The 26,518-nt window shown below is 33.1% G+C and overlaps 1 long non-coding RNA gene across 4 annotated transcripts in view; it reads right to left on the reverse strand.

The window, feature by feature from the left end:
- LOC112653926 (uncharacterized) overlaps positions 1-26,518 on the reverse strand; it is a 165,125-nt gene that overhangs the window by 39,044 nt on the left and 99,563 nt on the right. For 2 of the 4 annotated variants that reach the window (XR_007409735.1, XR_007409736.1), the window contains exon 4: positions 23,252-23,400. This is a non-coding gene — a long non-coding RNA (uncharacterized LOC112653926). Of the gene's footprint in view, positions 1-15,920; positions 16,090-16,897; positions 17,297-23,251; positions 23,401-26,518 lie in introns of those variants that run through there. The other 2 variants (XR_007409734.1, XR_003132634.1) reach the window with 2 other exon arrangements.

Below are 26,518 nucleotides of genomic sequence, written 5' to 3' on the forward strand. Positions count from 1 at the left end.
CCTGGAGACCTGGGATCAAGTCCCATGTCAGTCTCCTTGTATGGAGTCCGCTTTTCCCTCTGCCTGTGTCTCTGCCTCTCTCTCTCTCTTTTTTCTCTGCGTGTGTCTCTCATGAATAAATAAATAAAATGTTTAAAAAAGAATATGTATAATTAAAGAATCATAAAATTAAAAACAAATTAAAAATAACCTATGCTAAGAAAATTCGGAAACTCATGTTCTAAAATATTGATTGTGATTGTGCAAGAGAGATATACCTGAGTTGTATTTTTCATATTTCTAGTTTTTGTTTTATGCAAATTGTTTGGACATCATATTTATGATAAAAAACAAGTGCTCAAAAAATACAGTTAATAATATCTGTCACTAGAAAGGGAGAAATAGGCATAATCAGTCCAATCTTTTTAAATTACTATTTGTTTAAGCCCTATCTGACTGTTAGTAGGAACAGATCCATAATATTAAGCCCTAGTCCATGAGTGGCCAGCCTTTCTTTTCTGGAATAACTATAAAAAGCTGTTAAATTTATTCCTTTAAGAATTTATTTTTATAAAGAATTCTGCTGAATTGCCATCTGAGTTTATAAGAGAAGCCCTGAACTGCTTGCATAACAATTAATCTGGTTTGTATGATAATTCTGAGAGGCAAAAGTAGTAGGCCATCAGTATTGAAGTTGCAAAAGAAACTATAACATTAATATGAGCACAAAACAAGAGATTTAAGAAATACAAAACAAGTTCATAACTTAAAACAATTAAGCACTAAAGCACCATCAAAGAGAAAGAAAGACTGGGATTCTGGGCACCATAAATGAATTAAGGAAATAATACAACAAATTAATTAAGTATATGGCTCTTGTATAAAATGACCTGGGTTCAGCTCTGACACTTCATGTGTTTAAATAGGAAAGTTCCTATTTAAACACTAACTGTTCTGAGCCTTGGTCTTTTTATTTGCAAAATTATGGTTAAGTGTAGTACTTGGCTCAAGAAACTATTTTCAACTATTTTCAAGATTAAACAAAAGAAAAAATTTGTGCCACTGCCTGGTATAGTTAATGATCAATAAATTTTAGCTGCTTTTAAAGATTTGTTTGGGTAGTATATCCAACTAAGATAAATCCTGCTACCTGAAGGCCTCTCTTCAGGCCTGAGTATGAATTACCCTTGATGGTTGGAGGTACAAGGCTCAAGACTATATTACTTCCCTCTTAGGTCAGAATCTCAGAAATTTTGATTGAGTACTAATTCTCAGAAAACAAAGTTTAATCTGTACGCACACGTCTTTCATATGTCCTTATAATGAATTAAACTGTATGTTGGGAAACATTCTTACAAAAATAGCTAATACAATTCTATAAATAAAGAATGAGTATAAAGCAAAGGTAAGGTTTCAATTATGTTGTTAAATTTCAGTTTCAGTAATAAGGTCTTAGAAAAAAAAGAGTGGGTATTCAATGTTTGATAAATTAATGGGTAGGTGAATAAATGAATGAATGAGTGAATGATTAAATGAATTAAGTAAGTGATCGGGGGGGGGAAAACAGTGCAGTGTGAATGCATCCTAAGTTTTATTCAACTGAGCAAAGAGTAGTGATTAATCTGTTGTTACAAATATATGGTTTATGAGCTCTTATTAAAAGATAAAGTACTAACCATGGCAATAGCCATAATACTTAAGAATTCGTCTCAGAAAAATCCATTTCTCAGTGCAAAATACAACAAATGTATATAGACTCTGTGCTACTACAAGAAGTCTACAGAACTTCAAAAGCTTCCTGCCCCAAAAGCAACAAAAGGTTTCCTCACACAAAGCAAATATGTCCAGCTTGATAATAAGGTCATGAGCCTAACCCACTGAGCCACAAAATCTGAAGAAGAAATTCCTTAACAGTATCAGTATCCTTTTGAGTCAATGGCTGATATAACAAGATATGATGTAAAATGTCACATTGTTGAGATCATCTACTTAGTCACCTCTCAAATATTAGTTGACTTGTGGTCACACTGGATTAACCCAGATGAGAAGAAAGTGTGTTTTCCCCTTTTCTTTAAAGAATATTATAGCATTGATAATAAAATGGATAATCCTGTAGCAGTTTTTAACAAGAAATTCTCATATGGAATTTCTTGCAGCCACTTTTCAAAGGCAACTGTACATTTCCTACTCTTTTTTCTACTGGGAAAGGAAAAGTGTGATGCTACAAATATTTTCTTCTATCAGATTTACATGCTTCCTCTGAAATAAAATTTTAATAGGATGTTACACTTAGTATATTTTCTAACCACTGTCTGAGACAAGTGTTATAAGTATCTGACTAATTTGCATATTGCCAATTTAAAGACTAAGACAGTCTCTTCTGGGTCAAAAAATGTTTTTTTTTTTTTTTTCTTTGTCCTTTTGTTACTCGCACAGCCTCAGGCCCTTATGTCCCTGGCAAAACCAGACATTTCTCCCTATGGCCCAGATTTATCTGATTCAGCATTAGGGTAAACTCAGACTAAGACTTTTGTCCTTGGCAAAGAGGAATAGGGACTAGATATGTTCTTCTACCTAAGGTAAGACACTTGACAAAATATACAAGACAATGGACATCACACGATAAGTGTAAGTGGTCTCTGAGAATTATGGAACAAAATATATAAGCCCAACTATTTGTTACAGCTTCCTACCTGGAGGGAGTTTGCAGGATGTAGTACAAGAATGAGGAAACTTGAAAGGGCCTGACAAATACTCTGAGTTGAAGAGACAGAGCTGAGGATCTGGGAAGACTAAACTAGAGTTCTTAGAGTATCAGAAAGGAGAGAGCTACATGGAGAGAGAATTCCAGAGATCTGCAGTGAGGCTGTTGAGTCTTCATATGGGTCTAGACTAGTACATCTATTTAAGGAAAACTACTTGAGGCCAGAGAAAGAATTATCTGAAAGGATTAGAACTGGCAGGAAAGGGATTTTTACACCAAACTTGAAATAATTATGATCTAACTAATGAGAGTAGAAAATCCCACAATTCACAAGACACACAGCATAACTTAGTAGTGAGACAAAACTCACCCTAGATCAAATGTTCAAATGTTATCCTGATCCTATATAACAAAGCTTAAAAGCAAGAACCAAACAATCCAACTGTTTGAAAATGAATACTTCCCAAAATAAAATTGACGAATATGCATAGTAATAAAAACTATCTAGCATGCAAAAGTACAATTTGCAATGTTTGTCATCAAATTAAAAAAAAAAAAACTATCAGCTTCCATAGGAACAGGAAACATAATGAGGAGAAAAATCAGTCAACCAAAACTGATTCAAATAACACAAATGATAGAATTAATTAACTAGGACATTAAAACAGCTCTAAGTATTGTACATTGCAAAAAGGGGAAACAATAAAGTAGAGACATGGAAAATATTTAAAATTATGTAGATCAAATTCTTGGAAACTGTAGTATCTGAGATGATAAATACCATAGATGGCATTAACAGCAGATTAGACAATACGGAAGAAAGGAATAGTAAAAATGAACATATGAAAATGGAAATTGGAAAAAAAAAAAGAAAATGGAAATTGGGAGTGGAAATAGGAGGCAGATGAAGAGAGGATTGTGTCTCAAAATTGAGAGGATATATTTTAAGGGTTGATGGAGTAACTTCTACTAAAACTTAAATAATATGTGGAAAAAGAGGTGGCTAATGGCTCTGGCTCCAAAGATTGCCAAAGACCATGTGTTAAGAAGATTCTAGAGTGAATGGGCACTGAGGAAGTACATCAGTTGTAGAGCTTGTTCATAGTTTTCCCAAGGATATTAAATATATATAAATTACTTATACATACAGATCTATAGACAGATTAGGAGCTTGTGGAACACTGGATCTTGGAAGGATTTTGATTTTGTTTTTCTTTTAAATTGCAGGTGTTTCTATAATATGTTTATATTCCTAATGAGTACAATCTAGGAAAGAGGGAGATACTGGTGATGCAAAAGGGAAAGGGTGAAGAACTATAAGAGCTAAATCTAAAAAGTCACAATGGAGTAAGATTCCAACTGTGGGTTATAGGTTTGACTTTTGATTGACTAGGGAACAAAGAATATGGGTAGTGATGCAGGTAGTTTGTAAATGTCAGCAACTCATGAACCTATACATTTAAAGGGTCTAGGTGACAAAATGAGAAGCACAATAGTTTATATATATTTTAGTGTTATATACAATAATGACTCCGAAAACAATGAACAATACTCTACCCCTTCTTTCATGAAAAGTAGCATCTATTTATTTGCTCACTTTTCGTTTTACATTACATTTACCATATCTGTTCTAGTATATATTAGGTTGGTGCAACTATTGCTTTGTTGATTTTTACCAAGTTTCACAGTGATTATTTCTGTTATTAGGGAACGTCCATTAAAAAAATAAATAAATACCTATTTGAAAGTTTATGAACACATCCACATTATACATAGTTAATATCTCCAACAAGAGAAAAAAAAAGCCTTAATGTTTCTACTTTGGGGCATAATTTAAAAGAGGGAGCAGAAAAAAAAGAATGGGACTGAGGCTAATAAATACTATGAGTAAACTGTTGCATTTATTTTGTGGAGGATGCATAGAATGTGTCTTTAGCTAGTAAATTGTTCTTAAGAGATAAAGGTGTTTTGTTATTTTAAAAAAGTAATAATCATCAAATTTCTGAAAATCCCCTATATACCCCATACTTACTTAAAATATGTTATTTATCAAATACTTTTGTGTGAAGTGTTTTTTCCCTTTCTTCCGAGTTTCTCTTGTAAAAAATAACAGTGGATTTCTGCTAATAAATTGAACAGAGCTTCATTATTTTATATACCTTTTGAACTGTGTGACTCAATATTTTAATACTTGATACTTTTAATATGTAATTGTTGCAGTAAAGATGAATATTAATGTTAGTAGAGTCATATACTTACAGTGTCTGGGAATATGTGGTTATAGTTTTATGGAAGAAATTCTTTATCACTGTCTGCCAGCTCATAATAACTTAGTGTGAAAATTTAAAAATGTATAGAAATAATGAAGAGCCAAAAAACGCCCCTGCAAAATAGCAGAATTGAATTTGGGAATTGATAAATAAATTATTTTATATATGTATATATATAATATATATATATATATATATATATGAAACACTATACTTCAGGAAGAATGAAATAAATACTGATGCAACACCCCCCCCTGCCAAATTAATGATTCTCACAAGCAAAATGCTAAGCAAGCAACCAATAACATAGAAAAAAGCATACATATCATTCCAGGTGTGTCAGGTTCAAAAACAAGCAAAAATTTTAAAGCTTATATAACTAGTAATTGAGGAATAGAATTTCCTTACTTCAGTTATGATCACACACACACACACACACACACACACACACACCTCTCACATACGCATACACACATTCATGCACGTATACATTCATGTATATACGACATATTACATTGGCTTGAGAGATAACTTTGATACTTGGAGAATATTTTTATTTCATTTAGCAGTGTTTAATGATTAAACCATAATGATTAAAATATAAATCTTTAAAATAATTTCTACTTTCAAATAAAGAAATTTAATGTCTTCAGACATAAAAAGTCAGATAACTACATTGACCTTGATTTTCCAATATCTTCAACCTCAGAAATATATTCAAAATAATAAAACATTATTATAGCCTGTTTTATGCAAGTCTTAATGTTCACTATTTTATATCCAGGGAAAAAAGTTACAAAGGATTTATATTCTTTTTCTGTAAAAGCTCTAAGAATTATGTACTAAGTGATGAGAAATAAATTTACAAGGAATTAAAATGAGTAACAGATTTGTTTTATTGAAATATAGTTGTTTAGATTGTTGATATTGTTTGATGTGCAGCGTATTTCCCAAATACTGGGAGTGTGCACACTGTGTATATAGGGTTTGATTTATGTGGGGATATGTGAGGGTATGGTAAATAGAACCCAGTGTGATAGTTAATATGATAACTTTATAGTTTTTGTAAAGTTTGACATAAGCTTTTTATTAAAACTAACAGACTGTATAAATATCTTGAAAATAATTTTAAACTATCATCGAGAATATACATCTTAGGGGTGCCTGGGTAGTTCAGTCAATTAAGCATCTGCCTTCGGCTCAGATCATGATCCTGGGGTCTTTGGATGATTGAGTCCCAAGTCAGGCTCCTTGCTCAGCATGGAGTCAGCTTTTCCCTCTCCTTCTGTCCCTCGTCTTCCTCCACATTCGTGCATGCTCTCTCTTTCTCTCTCTCTCTCTCTTTTTCAAATAAGTAAATAAAATCTTTTTTAAAAGAAGAATACATATCTTACAACTAATTTTGATATCTGATTCTAAAGTGTTAGAATTATCTGATAGAATAATATATTTGTACATAGAAAGAAAAACAATTTTGAAAGAATTGATAACTATAAAATGATTCTTTTTCTTTTAAATATTTTAATAACATGTAACCTAGCTATAGAAAATCTATAGGTATTTTTGCATGAATTTTCACAAAGTGAACAGTCTTGTGAAACCAGTTCTTAAATAAAGATAAAGAACAGAATAAATAAAAACAGAACCTCAGAAGCTTCCCTCATGATCCCTCCTTCGCTATTCATCTAAGAAGGCGCACCTGATTTCTAATAAGATAGAAACAACTTTGTGAACTTGTTGGCAAGTTGTTATAAAATGGAATCTTATCTTTCAAGGCTAGCTTTATTTGTGTCTTATTATGTTTGTGAGAGTCATCGAAGGTTTTATGTGTAGGAAGAATTGATTCAATCTTGTTAATAGTTTTTGTTGAAATGTATCACAATTACTATATGACAAATTGTCAATTCGATGATTCATAAATATCTTGATGTTGGGTAATATGGTTATTGCCTTTTTATCTGTTAGGAACACGTACATTTCTTTTGGTGGACATTAGTATACATTTCCATTGGATATATAACTAGGATTGTAGTATATTTAGCAATAATGTAAACTGGCAAGAGAGTCTTCTGAAAGTTTGTTCCATTTTACAATTGAAAAGTGTATTAAGTTCCAGATGCTTCATATCCTTACTAGAACTTGGTATTGTTTTATTCACTTTATCCATTTCATGGATCTGTAGCAGTATAATATTTTGATTTTAACTGGAATTTCCCTGCCAGGCACCTCTTAGACATTTGGATAGCCATTTTTTTGGTGAAGTGCTGCCAAAGTTTTGCTTTTTAAAAAAATTCTCTGGAGAGTTTGTGCGATCTCATTGTCATTTTTTAAAGTTTTTTGTTGTTGTTGTTAGTTTTCTCCCTCTCTTAAATATTTGGAGAATATGCTTTTTGAAGCCAATTAGTCCTGCTTTGTAGGATGTTAATAGTAACTAACTTTAGTTAAGATATATAAAAGTATTCAGGTTTTCCATTTGACTTTGTATTAGTGTTCTCTATTTTATAATATAAATGAAACAGGGACACCTGGGTGGCTCAGTGGTTTAAGTGTCTGCCTTCACCCAGGGCCTGATCCTGGAGACCTGGGATGGAGTCCCACATTGGACTCCCTCTATGGAGCCTGCTTCTCCCTCTGCCTGTGCCTCTGCCTCTCTCTGTGTGTCCCCTAAGAATAAATAAATAAAATCTTAAAAAAAGAAATTATCCCAATATTGCTTTATTATTGCCATGTATTTAAATGAAAAAAGAGACCACAGTCAAAATATATTTTTATTTTCACATTGTTCTTCATTTCTGTCTGGATTCTCATTCTTTTATTTATGATCTTTTTTTCTTTTATCTGTAGTTCTATTGGCAGCTGTATCTCTAGTTTTTATCTGATTTTGATTTTAATTTCATTCGCAGTTTTAAAAATTTTTGTATTAGAATTATAGCTATTATTCTTTCATTTATTAGCAGCCAGCATGTTTGTTACTTGATTTTTCATTATTTCTTTTAAGAAATCCGTCTTATAGCTCTTCCTTGGAAGATAATATGCCTTTTCTTCTCTGTTTGCTTTTAAGATTTTTCTCTGTGACTTTATATCTATCATTATTTTTGGAAATTTCTCAGACTTTTTTTTCTTTTGAAATTTGCTGTTTTATACAAATATGATGTAATTTAAATATAGTGAATTGCAAAAGCTTTATATTCACATTTGGATCAGTTTTATAAACTTTTTAAACTATGATATTTCAGTCAAAGTATAGAATATTTTTATCAATTCAAGCAGCTTCCTTATGTTCCTTTCCAGTTCAATCATCCATCCAAAAAGCAACTACTATTCTTTCTGTGCTTATTTCTGCAACCACAGAATAGTTTTACCTGGATGTGAATACTAGCGACATATATATATCTGTCAATATGTTAACTTTTTGTCTGACTTTTTTTTTTCATTTATCATGTTACTGAGATACTTGCATTATTGCTGTGTCAGTAGCCCATTCATTTTATTGAACTGTGCTGTTCAACTACATGAATATAACATTTGATTTTTATTAATTTGATTAGTATTTGGGTTTGCTTTTGGTGATTTGCTAATATGAATAAGTCTATACATAAATTTTAGAGATATGATTTCATTTCTCTCAGTTAAAGTTTACTGACTTTTGGTCTTAAGAATAGTTGGATGTTTAGGTATGTAGTAAATGAAAGTAGTTATTCCATTCTCATATAGACAAAACTATGGTTAAGGAGAATAAATCAGTGGTTACTAGGGTTATGGATGGAGAGAGGGTGCTGTTCCTCCCATAGAGTGAATAGCACAAGGGAGTTTGGGGAGTGATGGAATGAGCAATTGTTCATTTATCACAATTAGTTATATCCTAATTGTGAAAGTGGTAGAATGAATCTATTTATATATTAAAATTCATAAAACTATACACTAAAATTGCCAATTTTAGAGTACGTTATTTTAAAGAGTAAAATAAAAAATGAAAAATTTAGGGATAGAAATATGAATGTTTCTTTATTTTTGCTTGAGTAAATATAACTCCATAAATCTGTAAGAACGTAAATGTGAAAGAAAAAGAAGAGTGGAGGGGACAGATAGAAGCTGAACTTCTTTGTAAATATCTTGCTTTGTAGATTTTATGTTGTAACATGTGAACATTTTACATAAAATAAAGTAAATAAAATCAAAATGGAAAACAAAATTCCCAAGAGTAAACTAGAAAGAAAAAAAATTGAAGTTAACTATACTATTTTTTTATTGCTGCCGTAATAAATTACCACTAATTTAGTGGCTTAAAACAACACAAATTTATTATCTTACAGTTCTGCAGGTTAGAAATCCAGTATGTATGTCAATGGACTAAAAACTAAGTTGCCTAAGAATCTATTTTCTTGTTCACTGAGCTTTATGGCAAAATTTAGTTCCTTCTGGTTGTAAGTTTGAGATCTGTTTTCTTGCAAACTGTAAACTGAGATTTGTTCATATATTCTAGGGGCTGCTGCATGTCCTGGCTCATGCTCCCCTTCCTCTATCTTCAGAGAGGACAGTAGTGGATCTCATTCTTGTCGTGTGTTATTTCTCTGTCTTCTTTCTCAGAGATCAGACACAACTGAAAATATTGTTCCTCTCTTAAGGACCCATGTGGGCCATCTGAATGATCCAGAACACTCTCTATACCCTTAACCACATCTGCAATATCTCTTGTGTAATGGAAGGTAACTTGGTCACAGGTTTTACAGAACAGAGCACAGACATCTTTGGGGTCCATTATTCTGTATGCCTATTAACTTTTAACATAACTTGACACACACACACACACACACACACACAAAGTATTACAGGTGATTTTATATTAGTGTTGATGATATCCAACATTATCAGCATAACAAAAACCCTGAATTTAAATGAAATAACTGAAATATAGATTTGTTTTGGAAACATAAGTATGAGCCCATAATGTATTTTCTCTTTCTGTCTAATCATTCCTGATTCTATTCAAAGAATAGGCCTAGAAACATGGACTAAAGCCTTTACTATGAGTACTTGTAACATCAGATATAATCTATAACTAGAAGGAAACAGGGATCTTTGAGAGGTGAAAGACATGAGCCAAAGACAGGATACTTGAACATCAATAAAAATAATAACTTCAGTGTTTGAAGTGTATCAAATATGTCAGAATTCATTAATTTTTCCTCTTTGTAAAATGCTAGGGAAGATGGAAAATGGTGATGTTTTCAGTCTTGTGAAAAGCTGAAGGCTAAAGAAAACTAGACTGGAATTGAGGACTCTTAAGGCAGCAAGAATTTGAGAGCTTAACATCTTATTATTCTGAAAAGTAGTAAACAACAAAGATACTCTTTTTTTTTTTAACCCAGTTCCTGCATGAACAGCATCTCATGAAAACCAAATAATTGATGAAGGGAAGTTTAAGTTTCTTTAAAGAGATGTTTCAACTAAAAGTGAAGGATAAATGATTCTGAATATCATTATTTTTCCAACATCTAGTAGAATAATGAATCTAGGCAATGTTTATCAGTCCATCAATATATAAAAAGGAAGATATGTAGATGTTATGTGCCACCTTGTGGAAATGCATGACTCTACTAATGAAATACTCTTGTTTAAATGGACCCTGAGAAATATCAAGATGCTAGTTGATTCCCAGATGGCCAATAAACAGATGAAAAACTTCTCAATCTTAAGAGCCATGGATACATTTTAAATAATTCCTAATGAGATAGCGGTAGAGACACTCAAGGCTGGGTCAAAGTAAAAAGTCCGATAATCTAGTAATATCTTCTTTAGGCAAGAATGAGAATTAATAAGAATTCTCAATAAACTAGTATTGTGAATAAAAATTGTATAACTACTTTGAAAAATATCTGGAGATAGCTGTTAAAGTTGAAGATGCAGATAGTCTATGACCTAGCACTTTTGCTCCTGGGATTACATCCAACATATGGAAATGTTGGGAACAAAAGATATACTGATTTATTTTCTTAGCGGAAATATTTATAATAGCCAAATCTTGGAAACAACAAAAGGTCTGTCAATATTAGACTAATAGAGAAATAGGTAAATTACAATTTTTTTAGTGGTATACTATTTAGAAAAGAGACTAAATTAAAACTGCACATCAAAATGCATAAATCACATAAGCCTGGTTTTGGGTGAAATAAATCAGATGCCAAACAATATATATTGTGCAATGCCATGAAGATACATTTAAAATTAAAATACAGGGAGTGCACATCCACAGCATTAGAAGTCAGGAAGGTGGTTACCTTTGGGGAGGAGAAGAGCTGTCACTAAGATGCTCTGAGGCATCTTCTAGGGATGAGAGAATGTCTTTCTTGATCAGAATAGATGTGCTCATAGATGTGTTTAATTTGTAAAAAGTAACCAATCTATTCTCTTCTGTCTTGTATGTTTTCCTGAATTAATTTTATACTATAATAACAAAATTTATTTCGAAAAGTACTTCAAATCAGCCCAAGTCTTAATGGAATCCTTAGAGTTTTCAAGACAGTTTCTCGGGGATGTAGAGTCAAATATAAAATAAGTAATAAGGCTTTGATTCAGTGTTTATTTCTTATTTTGACTCTGATTCAAATAAGAATTGTTTCATTGAAAGTTAAGAAATTTTCAATTTTGTATGCGTGATACAATGATAATTGTCCTATGGTATACATTGATAAATGATTTCTTATGCTTTAGACATTTACTTATATTGACATACAAATGAATAATCTGATATCATGCATGGAGCTTGCTTCAAAAAAATCCACTGTGTATGGGTAGTACAGATGAGGGGAAAGCTATGTTTATAGGTGAAGCAAGCTTGGCTATGAGCTGATAATTGTTGAATCTGTGGGATCATAATAGTAATAATGGCATGTTTTAAAATATAATTGAGTACAGCTATAATTTTAATTAAAAGCTTTTTTAAAAACTTGTAAAATGTTAAGACATAATTGAAAATATTAAATAAAATTCATAAAAATAGCCTTTAAAATCTGAATATAGTAGCCATAAATAATATAATTTCTTTATTTAAAATAGACCAGTTGGGACCCCTGAGTGACTCAGCGGTTGAGTATCTGCCTTTGGCTCAGGTCATGATCCCGGAGTCCCAGGATCGAGTCCCGCATCAGGCTCCCTGCATGGAGCCTGCTTCTCCCTCTGCCTCTGACTTTGCCTCTCTCCCTGTGTCTCTCATGAATAAATAAATAAATAAAATCTTAAAAAAATAAAAATAAAATAGACCACTTTAAGCTATTGACTTTTTTTCGAATGTACCTGTATTTTTTCCAGAAGACAGAGACTTCCAAATAATTTATTTTTAGATGTTATGCACTATTTCTAACTTTAGATGTTCAAAAATATTGAAGATTTTAGAACACTAACAACATCCTGTAGCTTTAGGACACATTAGTTACTTGAAGCAGGCTTTTTAGTTTATGTTAACTCCTAATACATATGTACCTCCCTGCATGTCCTTATATATTAGCTAAGAAATACCAGCATTCTAATGAGTAAAACCTTTATGAGGCTTTTAATTTAATGTTACTGAAAGCTCAGTAGTTCCACTGGTCACGCATTGAAGTAAAATAGAAAGATATCACTAACCTTTCAATGACAGCTTCATGGAAGGGTGTGAAGACAGCTGTAGGTTATTTTCCTACATAAAAGAGCCTCCTCATTTAATATGAATTCATAAAGGAATATCAGCAAAATTTCAATGAAATATTTAGTGTCAAACTTTTTAGAGTAACATATTTTACCAGTGTTTTATAACTTTTCATTGTATTTTGCCACCAAAGTTCTTGAAGCTCTCTTCAACTTTTTGTAAAGTAACCTACAGTCATTTATGTTAAGATTAACACACTTATAATCATTCTATTAAATTATTTTACAAGTGAAGCAAAGCTATAAAACGTGCTCCAAAAGACAGAAGATTGTCAGAAGACAGTAATGTGACATTTAACAACCACATTTTCTAGTCATCAACTTCTTATTTGATAGACTCTGTAGCATAGTTTTAAATTTCCCATCAGTTCAAATACCACTTAAAAGTTGGAGGGGAAAAAAAATACACAGTTCCAAAGAAGTGTTTTCTCTTTTTCACTGTGAATAATTCTCTGAAAGATATAAGTCAATAGTAGCACCATTTTAAGTTAAATTTGGATATGTATATGAATTATCCAAGCATTTGTTTTCTAGTCAATTAACTTGAGATCCAATATACTTTCTTTTGTTATTTTTTTTCTGGAAAATTACTTGGTTTTGTCTTATCTAAAGTTAGAGTAAACATATATGTTGATTATATGGATAGATCCTCTTGATAATGAAGTAAAATTGCCTATTTTATTATAAACATTCAAACAGTAGTTATGCTATATTGCTATTACAGTGAGACTCAAATACATGATAATTTTAAAACCATGTAAATTCAATTATCTTATATTTATGTTTGAAAGAGATCAGAAAAGTTAGCAGTACATCCCTGCTTGTTGTTATTTGTAAACCCAGTACGCTAGGATTTTTCTGCTGATCCCAACAGGAATAAAGGAGTTGAAGATCATACAGAGAGATGCCAAAAGTATTAAGTACCAGGCGTGAAATTTGTTGATGTTAAATTTGTTATTAATGGTTACATTCCACTCATAAAGACACAGTCATATATGACTGCAAGGGAGGCTAAGAAACGTAGCCCGGCTGGGTAGCACTGTGGGCAGCTATATATCTCTTAGTGTGATAAAGAGTACAGAGTTTTGTTTTTGTTTTGTTTTTTGAGAGCTCCATTAAATTTAATAACTAGAAACAAAGGTTCAGTCTGTATGGTTAAGTGAAATGGTGAAGTAGGAGAAAGTAGAAAAAGAAACAGTCACCTATGGTTGCCTGATAGACTGGGGAGATCTGGGGCCCTGAGGACTTGACCTGGCCCATCTAAAGAAAATTGCAGGTGGCTCTTGGTCTCCTCAGAAGAAAGAATTCATGGAAGACGAGACAGAGAGGATGAGTGGTACAAGCAGAAAAGTTTATTTAAGCCAAAGTACACTCTTAGAGGAAGAGCAGGCAGGCTGGAGGGAGAAACAGCCCCAAATTTCTTGTGTCTACAAGTTTTTATTTTTTGAGTGATTAGGGGAGGAGTATTCATTAGGGCATGCCCTTTCTAGGAATCCAGGTGCCACCCCTTTCCTTTTATTATTTGGATTAATGGGAACAGTTATGATGACTTTAGGGGTAGACATCTTGCCAAACCATAATGTAAATGATATTATAATGATGGAAAGATCAGGGGAGGACACAGAATGACATTGGTTGTTAGCCCTTGGCCCCAGAGATTTCCCAACTGCACCAGTTTGCCTCACTCCCCTTTGATACCTAATAGATGTCTTTCTCTTCCATCCATGATCATTACTGTCTACTTTAACACTATGAGAATATCTTTTTACATACATAGGAGTTTTAGTTTAGTTCCTGGCACTAATAAATGAATGGTGTTGAGTAAGTCACTTTTTTGGATCCTACTTCTTGTATATCTAAAATAAGTTGTTTGAGTTACCCATTACTTCTCAAACTTTAGTAACCAAAAGGACAAAAAAAGGTGTGTGTGTGTGTGTGTGTGTGTGTGTATGTGAATGAATCTGGGAACCTGGAAATTTTAATGGACTTAGTTAAGTGGGTAGGAGAATCTGAGAATGCGTATTTTACAATCTCCCTAAATGCTTCCAATGCATGTAAACTGTGAGTGATACTTGGAAAAACTGTAAATTTAATGTTCTCGAAAATCCCATTGCTCCAAATTTTGAATGCAAATATCAATGAAACTGAAAAATGTGATATATGAAACCCATAAAAGATGGACTTTGGAAATCATGAAGAATGTAAAGAACAAGCATATTGGAGTTAGGCAAATACTATGCCAATACCTGAAAATGGGAGAAAGATGGTTTCCAGAAGCAACTAATGACTATAAAGGATAAATTGTTAAATTTGTCCATAGTAAAATTATAAACTTCCCCTTATTAAAAAACAGCAAAAATAAGGCATAGATATCCAGCATATATAACACACATATAATCAGAAAGGACTAATGTTCTAGATTGATAGATCATTAGATAGATAGGTGACCAAAATTTTAAAAAGGAAAAAGATGTATATTCAAATTGAAAAATGAATAAAAAATTACATACCGCCTCCTTGAAAGGAAATATTTTACAAGCAGTAGTTATTAAATAATTTCTCATTACTGGAAGCCACTTTGCCTGGCACTAGCATGCTAGTGTCCTTTCACTCTATGATTTCCGAATGGCCAATTAATCTATGAAAAGGACTCAACACTATAAAAAAATTAATGAAATACAGTATACATATCACATATCCACCAGATTGGCAAAGATTTAAAGTCTGACAACACCTAATGTTGACAAAGATAGAAACCAATACAATGCTTTACACAAAACTGTTAGTCTAATATTTGATAAAGTTTGAGATTATCTAGGAAAGGTGGAGTTTTGCATTACATATGACTTAGTGATACACCCTACAGAAATACTTGCACATTTACACAGAATGGCAAGTACAAATGCTTATAATGATAATGTACTAAATAGTTAAAAATTGGTAGCTTTGCAAAAGTTTATAAAATACCCTGTATCTTCCAAAAACCTTAAATACATCAGCTGTCCTTATAATTTTGGCTGGCACAGTACTAAAAAATAAAAGAATAATTGAGAGTTAAAAAATTAATTTTCTATTATGACTTGAATGATTTGAAATCATGAAAACATTGATTAAAAAGAAGAAAAGTGAAATATAAAATACCACATTTAGATGAAAAATCTATTACATAGTCCTACCATGGTCTTCTGTGTACATACCTAATATGAAAAAAATCCTAAATTTTGGCGGACTACAAGTGTAATGTATGCCAATAATTACTATAATTTCAAATAAGACCTGACTAATAAAATTTCAAACTAATAAAATTTTCAGACAAGGAAAAATTTCCAGATCAGGGAAGATAATAGTCCTGGTTTTCTCTCCGTTGATAAGTTCATAGTTGGAATAAGAGCTTCAGTTAAAAGAACATAATTAATGTTGGATTGACCTGGAGATTGAGGACTCTGGAAATATCTGAAAGTAAAGAGAATTTAGCTAAGGTTAGATACTCCAATGTCTTCAGATGCTAGAGAAGTAAATCTATGTTCTTTAGATAGACCAGATAAGTGAGATAAATACATGAAATGACTAAACTTAAATGTTCTTGGGCACCTGGGTGGCTCAGTGGTTGAGCGTCTGCCTTTGGCTCAGGTCTTGATTCTGGGATCCTGGAATGGAGTCCTGTATCCAGCTCCCCACAGGGAGCCTGCTTCTCCCTCTGCCTGTGTCTCTGCCTCTTTCTCTGTGTCTCTCATGAGTAAATAAATAAATAAAACCTTAATGTTTTATCTCAAGAAAGAATTTTCTTTTTCTAAGAGAGATTGACAGTAAGAATATGCCACCTAAAAAAGCAGAGTGTTTTTTTCACCGCTAGAAATGTTCAAGTAAGGATGAGATGATTAACTCTGATGCAGGTTTCAGCACTAGTCAAAGGTTTGATTGAATTTTACATGAATTGTCTTTGCCTATGAAGCTATATCATTTGATCTTCCAAGAAACAAAGCTTTATTTTATTTTTTTAATTTATTTTTTATTGGTGTTCAATTTACTAACATACAGAATAACCCCCAGTGCCTGTCACCCATTCACTCCCACCCCCCGCCCTCCTCCCCTTCTACCACCCCTAGTTCGTTTCCCAGAGTTAGCAGTCTTTACGTTCTGTCTCCCTTTCTGATATTTCCCACACATTTCTTCTCCCTTCCCTTATATTCCCTTTCACTATTATTTATATTTCCCAAATGAATGAGAACATATAATGTTTGTCCTTCTCCGACTGACTTACTTCACTCAGCATAATACCCTCCAGTTCCATCCACGTTGAAGCAAATGGTGGGTATTTGTCATTTCTAATAGCTGAGTAATATTCCATTGTATACATAAACCACATCATCTTTATCCATTCATCTTTCGATGGACACCGAGGCTCCTTCCACAGTTTGGCTATCGTGGCCATTGCTGCTATAAACATCGGGGTGCAGGTGTCCTGGCGTTTCATTGCATCTGTATCTTTGGGGTAAATCCCCAACAGTGCAATTGCTGGGTCGTAGGGCAGGTCTATTTTTAACTGTTTGAGGAACCTCCACACAGTTTTCCAGAGTGGCTGCACCAGTTCACATTCCCACCAACAGTGTAAGAGGGTTCCCTTTTCTCTGCATCCTCTCCAACATTTGTTGTTTCCTGCCTGAAACAAAGCTTTATAAAACTCACCTTTTTAGGTATAATATTAACTTTTATAAAAAGTATATGATTATTATATTCAAAAGGAATGGCATTTTTAAAAAGAAAAATAATTTTATTTCCAAATATTAATTAGCATTATAGTTCCCATAGTAGACAGATGAACAATTGATGTTGTTAAGCTCTTAAATTGGTTCCAAGCTTCCAGATAAAATGTCTACACATGGGGCAGCCCCATTGGCCCAGGGGTTTAGCGCCACCTTCAGCCCAGAGTGTGATCCTGGAGACCCGGGATAGAGTCCCATGTCCGGCTCCCTGCAAGGAGCCTGCTTCTCCCTCTGTCTGTGTCTCTGCCTCTCTATGTGTCTGTCATGAATAAATAAATAAAATCTTAGAAAAATCTCTACACATGTATATTCATTTCTTGTCTACACTATGGATATAAGAACATAATTTATTCTGCATGTGTTTAAGTGGAAAGTACAAAAGTATTCATCTAAATTTTGATTTTTAGAACTCAGATGCTATTTTGCCAGTGGTTAAGCCAGTTGCTAATGCTTTATCTCAAGTGACTCAAATTGTACGCTAGTGATAATTGTGCCTAAGTGCTCTTAATTTGATTTAAGTGTAATCTTTAGATGCTTTCCTTGTATACCAAATATAATTTTAATTTAATGTTATTGAATTGAAATTTAGGATCATGGCCCTAAGGATGTTGTTGTGGTCATTTCATTTCTATATTTTGAAGTACTGATTTTAATTTATGTATAAAGTTGGTTGTTGTTTTTTTTCCGTAATGGAGATGTGGACTTTATGTCATTCATAAATAGAAACAATTGTGTGAGAGAAAAATAGCACAGTACATAATCACATAGACTTTTTTGACCCTCAACTCACGTTTCCTATTTAATCTAAAAAGTCATAATATTTTTTAATATAAAATAATTCAGTGGGCAGGTACAAGTTGCCAGGCATGCATCTAAGAAGTTTACATGCATTACTTCAGCTAAACCTTCAAAAAAAAAACATGAAAAGAATATATACATTTTTGTATTTTAGGACTTTATTTCATCAAGCTTTGTTTGGATTACAGATCCAGGTTTGTTTGTTTATTTATTCTGGTGATGAAAGCCAATGTCAAGTTTCAAATTTCTGGTTGAGTTGGACAATATTATATAATGTGAGGACACCATAAAAGCTTCTCAATTAATGGCCTATATGGAAGGGTGGATGTAGTAGGATATAAAGAGTGCATTTACCATTGTTGAAGTGCTCAAGCCTGATGCATGCTATGGGGCTATACTCCCTTGGAGGGCCACATGATTGTGGAAGAAACACTTAGGCACATTGCAGCTTTATAAAGGGGGGAGTCTCTTGTTGTTACTGTAGTGTCTTGGATATTCTAGGTACACATATGTAAACATGCTATAAAGAGATTGCCCTTCATTATAGGGCAGTTTCATACCCTAAAGAGAAGGTGAATAAATTCAGGACTGCAGAGGTGAGTAGAGGGCAAGAAAGCAGGAAAATTTAGAGATTTAAGGGCCTGAATAATGTCCAAGAATGCAACTGCAAGTAAATTAATTTACACATTTGTCAAAATAAGAGTGAAAGGTCAGCCTACAGTCCCAGTTTTTCTGTAAAACAGAAAGTTGGATGAATTCTAAGAAAACATTCTAACTTAAGGAAGTTTCCTTTCAGAGTTGTTTTTAGTAAATCCTGAGGCCTATTAAGTAGAGATTTACAGTTACTCTCTGAAGGGGAATTTGTACTGCCACACATTAACAGCAGGTGGAGAGTAAAACATGGTCAGAGTCTTAACTTCTTGCCTTTATGGTATTGAAACTCTGTTAAAGCCATTTTAAATTTGCTTCATTTAATCCTCCTGTTAATTTAAAAGAACATAAAACCCAATAGTTTTATTGTCATACTTTATTTTGCCCTCTGGGGACCTCCATTTTAATTCAGCTCATGATAGTTTTAGGCAGGCAAACCTGGCCTCGTCCTGCTGCACCTCAATGATCCTACCAATCAATGTGTCACTAGCTAACATAGTGATACCTTACCTTGCGTTACATGTGCTCTCTTTTCTTTAAATGCATAATGAATGCCCTAAAAAAAAATGCCTTTTCAAGATGAATTACAAAATGCAGTTTGTCAGAGTTTTTCTCTTTTAGGCATATTGTGAATGATCTATGCCTGCTACTAGTGGGAAGGGTTGGATTTTGGGAGAGGATTGGTAGAGGAAAGGACAAGTCATACAGTTCTTAATTGATTCTCCATGTTCCAAGCAGGAGGTAGCTATAGGAGATTCACAGTTAACTTCCAAAGAGACTTTTCTTGCTAATAAATGAGTGGCTTCTACGGAATCCTGGCCATTTGTAAGCAGTATCCTGAGTGCTTTTAGTCATCCCCTAAGGATGTGATACTCTTTGGAATTCATTCTTTATTGAAGGATTCTGATCACTGAGAATCAATCTGATACAATTGGTTATTTCCTTTTCTAAAAATGTTCCTTAAAAGTTAAATTGTAAAAGTACTTGTACTCATACAATAAAGGTACTATTATTCCATTTTACAAAATAGGAAATTAGCATGGGAATTTTCGGCTCTCAGAGATTTTCCTAGCAACATGCAATCTAGCCTACCAATAAACTCAAGACTACACTATTACCTGCTCCAACAGTGACCTTACAGAGGAGGCTACCCCTGAGTCAAACTGTTTGTAGCTGCCTTTTACTCATAGGATGTAATTTCTAATCTTCTGAAATTCTGTCTGCAATACTTTTCACAGACAGCATTATACCTAATGATAAAATATAATGAAATGTTTTAATATAGTTTACCACAGATAAAGCTCCTTAATTATGCTGATTCATTTCTGTGCTTGGATCATCCTACAATTTACACATAGATAAATGGACTCATCTGCAGAAGTAATCAGGTCATAAACGTATTTAAACAAAAACATAATTAATTCCAAATGAATAACAGTTAATACATGGTAACACTGTTTTTTTTTTTCTTTTACATTGTTTGTCTTTTTAAAATATTTAAAACATTTCACCCTTATTAGCTTATTTTGAATTTTTCATTTCTAGGTAACATGCTACGGATCTTTAAAGAAATGTACTTTTTTGGGACATCTGGGTGACTCAGTCAGTTGAGCATCAGACTCTTGATTTTAGCTCAGGTCATAATCTCAGGATCTTGAGATCCAGCCCTGCCACAGGCTCAGTACTCAGCTGAGAGTCTGCTTGAGATTCTCTCCCTCTGTCCCTCCACCTGTTTTGTACATACATACTTTCTCTTTCTCAAAAATAAATAAATAAACCTTTAAAGAAATGTACTGCTGGGGCAGCCTGGGTGGCTCAGTGGTTTAGCACCTGCCTTCAGCCCAGGGTGTGATCCTGGGGACCTGGGATCAAGTCCCGTGTCGGGCTCCCTGCATGGAGCCTGCTTCTCCCTCTGCCTGTGTCTCTGCCTCTCTCTCTCTCTCTCTCTCTCTCTCTCTCTCTGTTTCTCATGAATAAATAAATAAAATCTTAAAAAAAAAGAAGTGTACTTCTGGAAATTTAAAGTTAGGGGCTATATTCAACATATAGAATATAATCAGTACTCAAAATGAATGTATGTCCAGTAATAGGCTATGATATGGCTAAATGTGCAATAAGTGAAAGCTTAAATCTGAAAGATTACATGCAACATTATACACATTTTATAAATTAAAAGAACAATTATATACTTTTTAGGAGATAAATTGATATAAAAACAGGTTAAGACATTAGGTTCAGGGTGTTGGTTGCTTCAAGGGCAAAAAGATGAGGGTACAAGATGGGGTTAGACTACACAAAGAGATTTTTGTTACCTTAGAGTCTGTTTTTATTGGGTTACTGTGTTCTTATATTACGATCCATACAAATTGATTATATATAAATTTATACTTATGTAAAATAAATAAAAAGTTTTATATAGACCAAGGACTATTGTGCATGAGGTGAAAAATATGATTAACTTAATTATTTGTACCTGACAGCCTAACAGAAAATAAACATATAAATATAGATATGTGATTAATTTCTAGCTCAGCCACTTGCTAGCTGGGTCTTCATGGTGAGTTACTTAATACTTCTGTTGCTAATTTATTTCATAAATATTTGTGTTGAGTAATAATAGTTATGTCTCCAGGTGAGGATAAAATGATGCAATTATCCTACTTCCTGGTTAGAGTGTAAAGGTTATTTTCCTTTTAAAGAATTTAACTCACTCAAGTCTGAACTAAAATTATGTAAGAAATATATGTGCCTAAATTTCAGAAGTGTTAGAAATTCTCCCATATTATTTTTATCTACTGTATTTCTATGCATTGTTTGTATAGTGGATTTTCTGCATAAATACATATTATAAAGGTAGAATATAAAAGTAATTTATCACATAAAATAATACATGAAAAATTCTAATTCACTATTAGTCTGAGACTGTACAAAGAAGTTAAAAGAAATCACTTGCATTCTTTTTTTGGGGAAACTTAGTCCTCTTAAATATCTTTTTTGCTATCCTCATAACTAATTAGCTCAATTACAGAATTCCAGATATGCCTAGTTTTCCTGGGAAGATTTCCATATTCTAGAAATATCATTTTTATTTAATATTTTTTGAAGATTTCTAAAGGGAAGCCTTTGACCTTGGTACTTGAATTTCCTTGTAACAAAGATTCAACATAGTCCCTGACCTTAGGGGTGTACTATATAGCTTTGGAGAGGAAATTTATATGTCAAATATATAATATCTAATATCCAAGTATAATAGAACTTATTGATCATCTGGTTCAAGCCTTTTTCTACTCTGTTTTACAGAGTATCACATGTAATGCTTTAAAATCTATTAAATAGTTACATTATTTTCATTCTCATGCTATAAATAATGTAGCTAAGGCTATAAACTCTCTAGGAGTTTAAATCATTTGCCAAGGTCAAAAATTTTGACAGCAGCTGGGATTTGAACCCAGCTGCTAACTCCAATCCTTTGATCTTGACCACTGTGCTGTTTATTTATTTCTGTTTTTCCAGTGCCTCACAGTGTAATGTGATACATGAAAGTAATAAATGAGTACTTCTGATAGAGCTCTAAAATTCCACTGGATGGAGGTGACACTCCTATTGACCATTTAAGATATGACTGTACTGAGAAGGTTGGATTTGAAGCAAAAGTAGGATATGAATATACCTTGCCAGAGTAGTAATAATGTGATACAATTACTCATAAGAAAGTAGTGAAGAGTAACCAGCTACCCATTCGTTTACATTTTTATTTATTCATTTAAAAAAGCATTAGTGGATACTTATCATATACAAAGCACTATATGGTGCTAAAGCTACAAAAAAATTAATATAAAACCAGTGGTCCAAATAAGTTAATATGTAGTAGAAAAAGCTGTATGAAGCATAAATTATACACCTTACAATTGGCAGAAGTTATCCAACCTCTAACAGACATGATGGCTCATAAAATAAAGATTGGATGTGAGAAAAACATTATCAGTAAGACATTACCAATATTTCACCAGGACTTACTTTTCTTCTCCTTCCTGGGTACAGGAATGACAATTTTTCCAGTACCCTTGTAGTTAGATGGGGTCAGAAGATTAATTCTATCTTATAGGATTATAATCAGAAGTGATGCATAAGAATCTACACCAAAGCATAGCACGGTAGGTGTAAGCTCTCAATGTTCCTTCTCTCCCTGCTATGGTTATAGACACTCACATTGAGATTGTAGAGCCCATTACACCAAAGGAGGCTTGAGAACAGTCGGAGAGCAGCCAACCAAGTGGGTTACCCAAACACATCATGATTGTTGCATGAGGATAAATTTACTGTATTAAATCACTGGATTTGTCTTTGATGGTTGTTTTAGACTGCAGCATAGTTTATTAAACCAGATTAACATAAATTATTACCTTTGTCTTGAAAAATTATTCCGGAGTAGAAGTAGAGTGTTGTGAAAAGACCGTAGGACTGAGCACAAGAAGTTAAGTTTCCTAGTCTTCACTTCGCAGTAATGATTCACATGTCTGTGGATACATCTTTTTGACTCAAGTACTCATCTCTAAAATTAGAAAATTTTATTAAATATTTAAGGTCTTTCAGTTATAAGAGTTCATGACTATATAAGATATAATCTTTGAAAATTATACAATGGTAGCTCTATGAGAAATGCTTTTGAGAGAATGGACATGACCTTTTCTCTTCAAGATAGTAAAGGACATAAAAGAGAATGGTCTGACTTTGATAGCTATGTGCTTTGACAAAGAGAGATAGGTTAAAGTCTTCTTGTGTGTTCCTACTCCTTAGCTCAAATGCAATATTAATGTTTGGTTGAAGTATAAATATTTTTTCTTAAACCTGTCGAGACTGTTTTCCCCTTAAAATAAATTAAATATACTAAATTACTTGCTATTTGAGGTATTTAGTAATAGTTTACATTCACTTACTAAATGTATGCATAATAGCTTATCATGATCTTCCAGTCAAGCCTTCTTACAACATTCTTTATAATTCACTTCATAATTTATTAAGATGAATAGCTACATTCATTAAATTTTCTTACATTATGAATAGAATTTTATGGATGATACTATATAATGAGTCACCAAAATATTTTACATATTTTAATTCACAGAGTTCTGTTCAATAACAACTATTATCTATTTCATAAGTGTGATGAATACAGTTACTGTCAATTAAAATATTTATCCTTAAATGAATTAGCCAAGCTCATTTCCCTCCTAGGAAAAGAAAAGACGTTTTTACTAGTTAAGGAAAAGACACAATAGTCTGTCTTCTCTTTCCTTTGCTTCAAAAGATATGAGGGTAATGACCACAGAGGCATAGACTTGGTTGACATGAAGGACTAAAGAAAGTGGACACAGAGAAAGGAAAGTGTTCCAAACTAGGATCATTCCAGCTGCTGGCAACAATCAGTGCAAAGCCCTCATCCCCATTTACTTTCCTTCTGCATGAAATGTCTCCAGATCACATCTGTAAAGAAATAAATACACTGCAAAGCTTATTAGAAGCTTTCTTTATTGTTTGATGTAACAGAAAGTATTGTTAGCCATTTCCATATGTAGCCTTGAAGCAATTTAGCTCCTTTTCAAAGACACCAAGGTTAGCCAGGAATTTTGCTGTCAAATCTATAAATGAGTCCCCTGATGTTTGTAATATTTTTCAAAGGCTTATAATAGGAAAGGAAATATTTTGTTTATTACTTAGAAATGTCAGCAAATATTATTTCCAAATCACATTTTAAAAAATTTTACCTTTGACTATAAATGGCAAATAGTAAGAGCAACATTGCTATGTTCTCAGTATGAAATTGTTAAAGTTCATAAAAAAGAAATGCTACAGGTGATGAGAAATTCTCCATCTCTGTCTCTCTTCATTGAAACAGGCATCTGTCTTCATTCCTGTGAAGCTGAGTCATTGCACATAGTGATGGTGGTGGTGGTGATAGTGGTGGTGGTGGTGTGTGTGTGTGTGTGTGTGTGTGTGTGTTGGATTGGACTTACACAAATGTAGCTAAATTATTTTTCTATGTTGCTTTCAGACAAGGAAAGGAACTGATACTCCACTCATTTTACATTTCCAGAGGTATAAGCCTTAGAAAAGACAGCAACCATAACATTTGTCACCGTCCATTCTCACAAAACTGAGTGGCAAACCCTTCATAAAACTAGCTTAATAACAACAGATTAATACATGTCATATCAGTCTAACCAATAAATGTGGTTTAGGTTGCAAACAAATTTAAGCCAAAGTGCCTTTGCTCCTCTTTTGATTTAGAAAGCTTGCTTAAGAGAAGCCCCATAAGTAGTATTTGAATAACTGAATGCTGTTGCTCTAAATGATATGAATTTGTCAGTACAATAGATTGAGAGACTTACTTAAAACAATACATTTTAAAAATAAATAAAGGCCTAAAGTGAAAGCCAAAGGTTTGAATGTATTCAGCAAGTTTAAGGATTATTGTTAAGCATCTACATGACTAGCTATTTTTGTAGACCTTACCATAGTTGCTAGGGAAGTTGTAAGGAAAGCTAATGAAGTCACGACAGTTGATGCTTTATGAGATGTTATGTTTATGTTATGAGATGTTAGCTGTTTTATTTTGTTAACATTTTCCTAGTTTTATTTTGTTAACATTTTCCTAGTAATATTTAGGTTCAGTTTCTGTATTTGAGGTATATGAAAATAATAAATATTATATCATCATGATGGATTTAAAAATGTTAAAATAGGGATTCTTGGGTGGCTCAGCGGTTGAGTTTCAGCCTTCAGCCCAAGGTGTGATCTGGAGTCCCGGGATCAAGTCCCATGTCGGGCCTCTGCATGGAGCCTGTTTCTCCCTCTGCCTGTGTCTCTGCCTCTCTCTCTCTCTCTCTCTCTGTGTGTCTCTCATGAATAAACAAATTAAATGTTTAAAAAATTGTTAAAATATTATTGTTACCCCATCTTATTAAAATTTAATTTAGATTTAGAAAGACCAAATCTAAACAACAAAATTATTAATGCCTTTATTGTTACTGTTTATCAAGCTGGCAACATTTTCATTATAACCAAATTGTGTGTTTTGAATTGCTATATACCTTCAAGAAAATTGACAGAGATGTTGGTTCCTAAATATTTTATAAATGATTTATTCATATTCTAATTTCCTTATCTGCAAACTGGTGGTCACTTATATATTTGATTGAGATGAACATCTGTTGCAAGCAGAGAATTAATGAGGATTGAGGAAAAAGTATGTAGGTGATGATTCAGTATCTTGGGGTTCGTATAAATTCGAGGTAAAATTGGGCAGTGTACTACATGCATGAAATAAAGGAAGGTCAAAGTCTTCACATTATTGTAGTCTCCAGGCCAGATAAGTTAAATTGTCTTTTTCATTTAACACAAATTAGCATATTTTAAAGAGAAAAACATGTTGCTTTGCCTTATTTTCTTGCCTTTCCTTATTAAATGTATTAAATTTTTAATCAAGATTGGCCAAAAGGTATTGCCACAGGGATTGATTGCTTGTCCCCACAGCATGGTGGTAGGAATGATGTGTTTGGTCCCTCTAGCTGAAAGGATACCTCAAGTTATACCTGACACTGAAGGACACAAAGAGAAGGCTCCCAAAGCTCAAGAGAGGGTGGTGCACCAAGTACTTGAAAGTACTGCTC

This window comes from Canis lupus, chromosome 3, assembly GCF_003254725.2.
Source record: "Canis lupus dingo isolate Sandy chromosome 3, ASM325472v2, whole genome shotgun sequence".
Classification (NCBI taxonomy): Eukaryota; Metazoa; Chordata; class Mammalia; order Carnivora; family Canidae; genus Canis; species Canis lupus.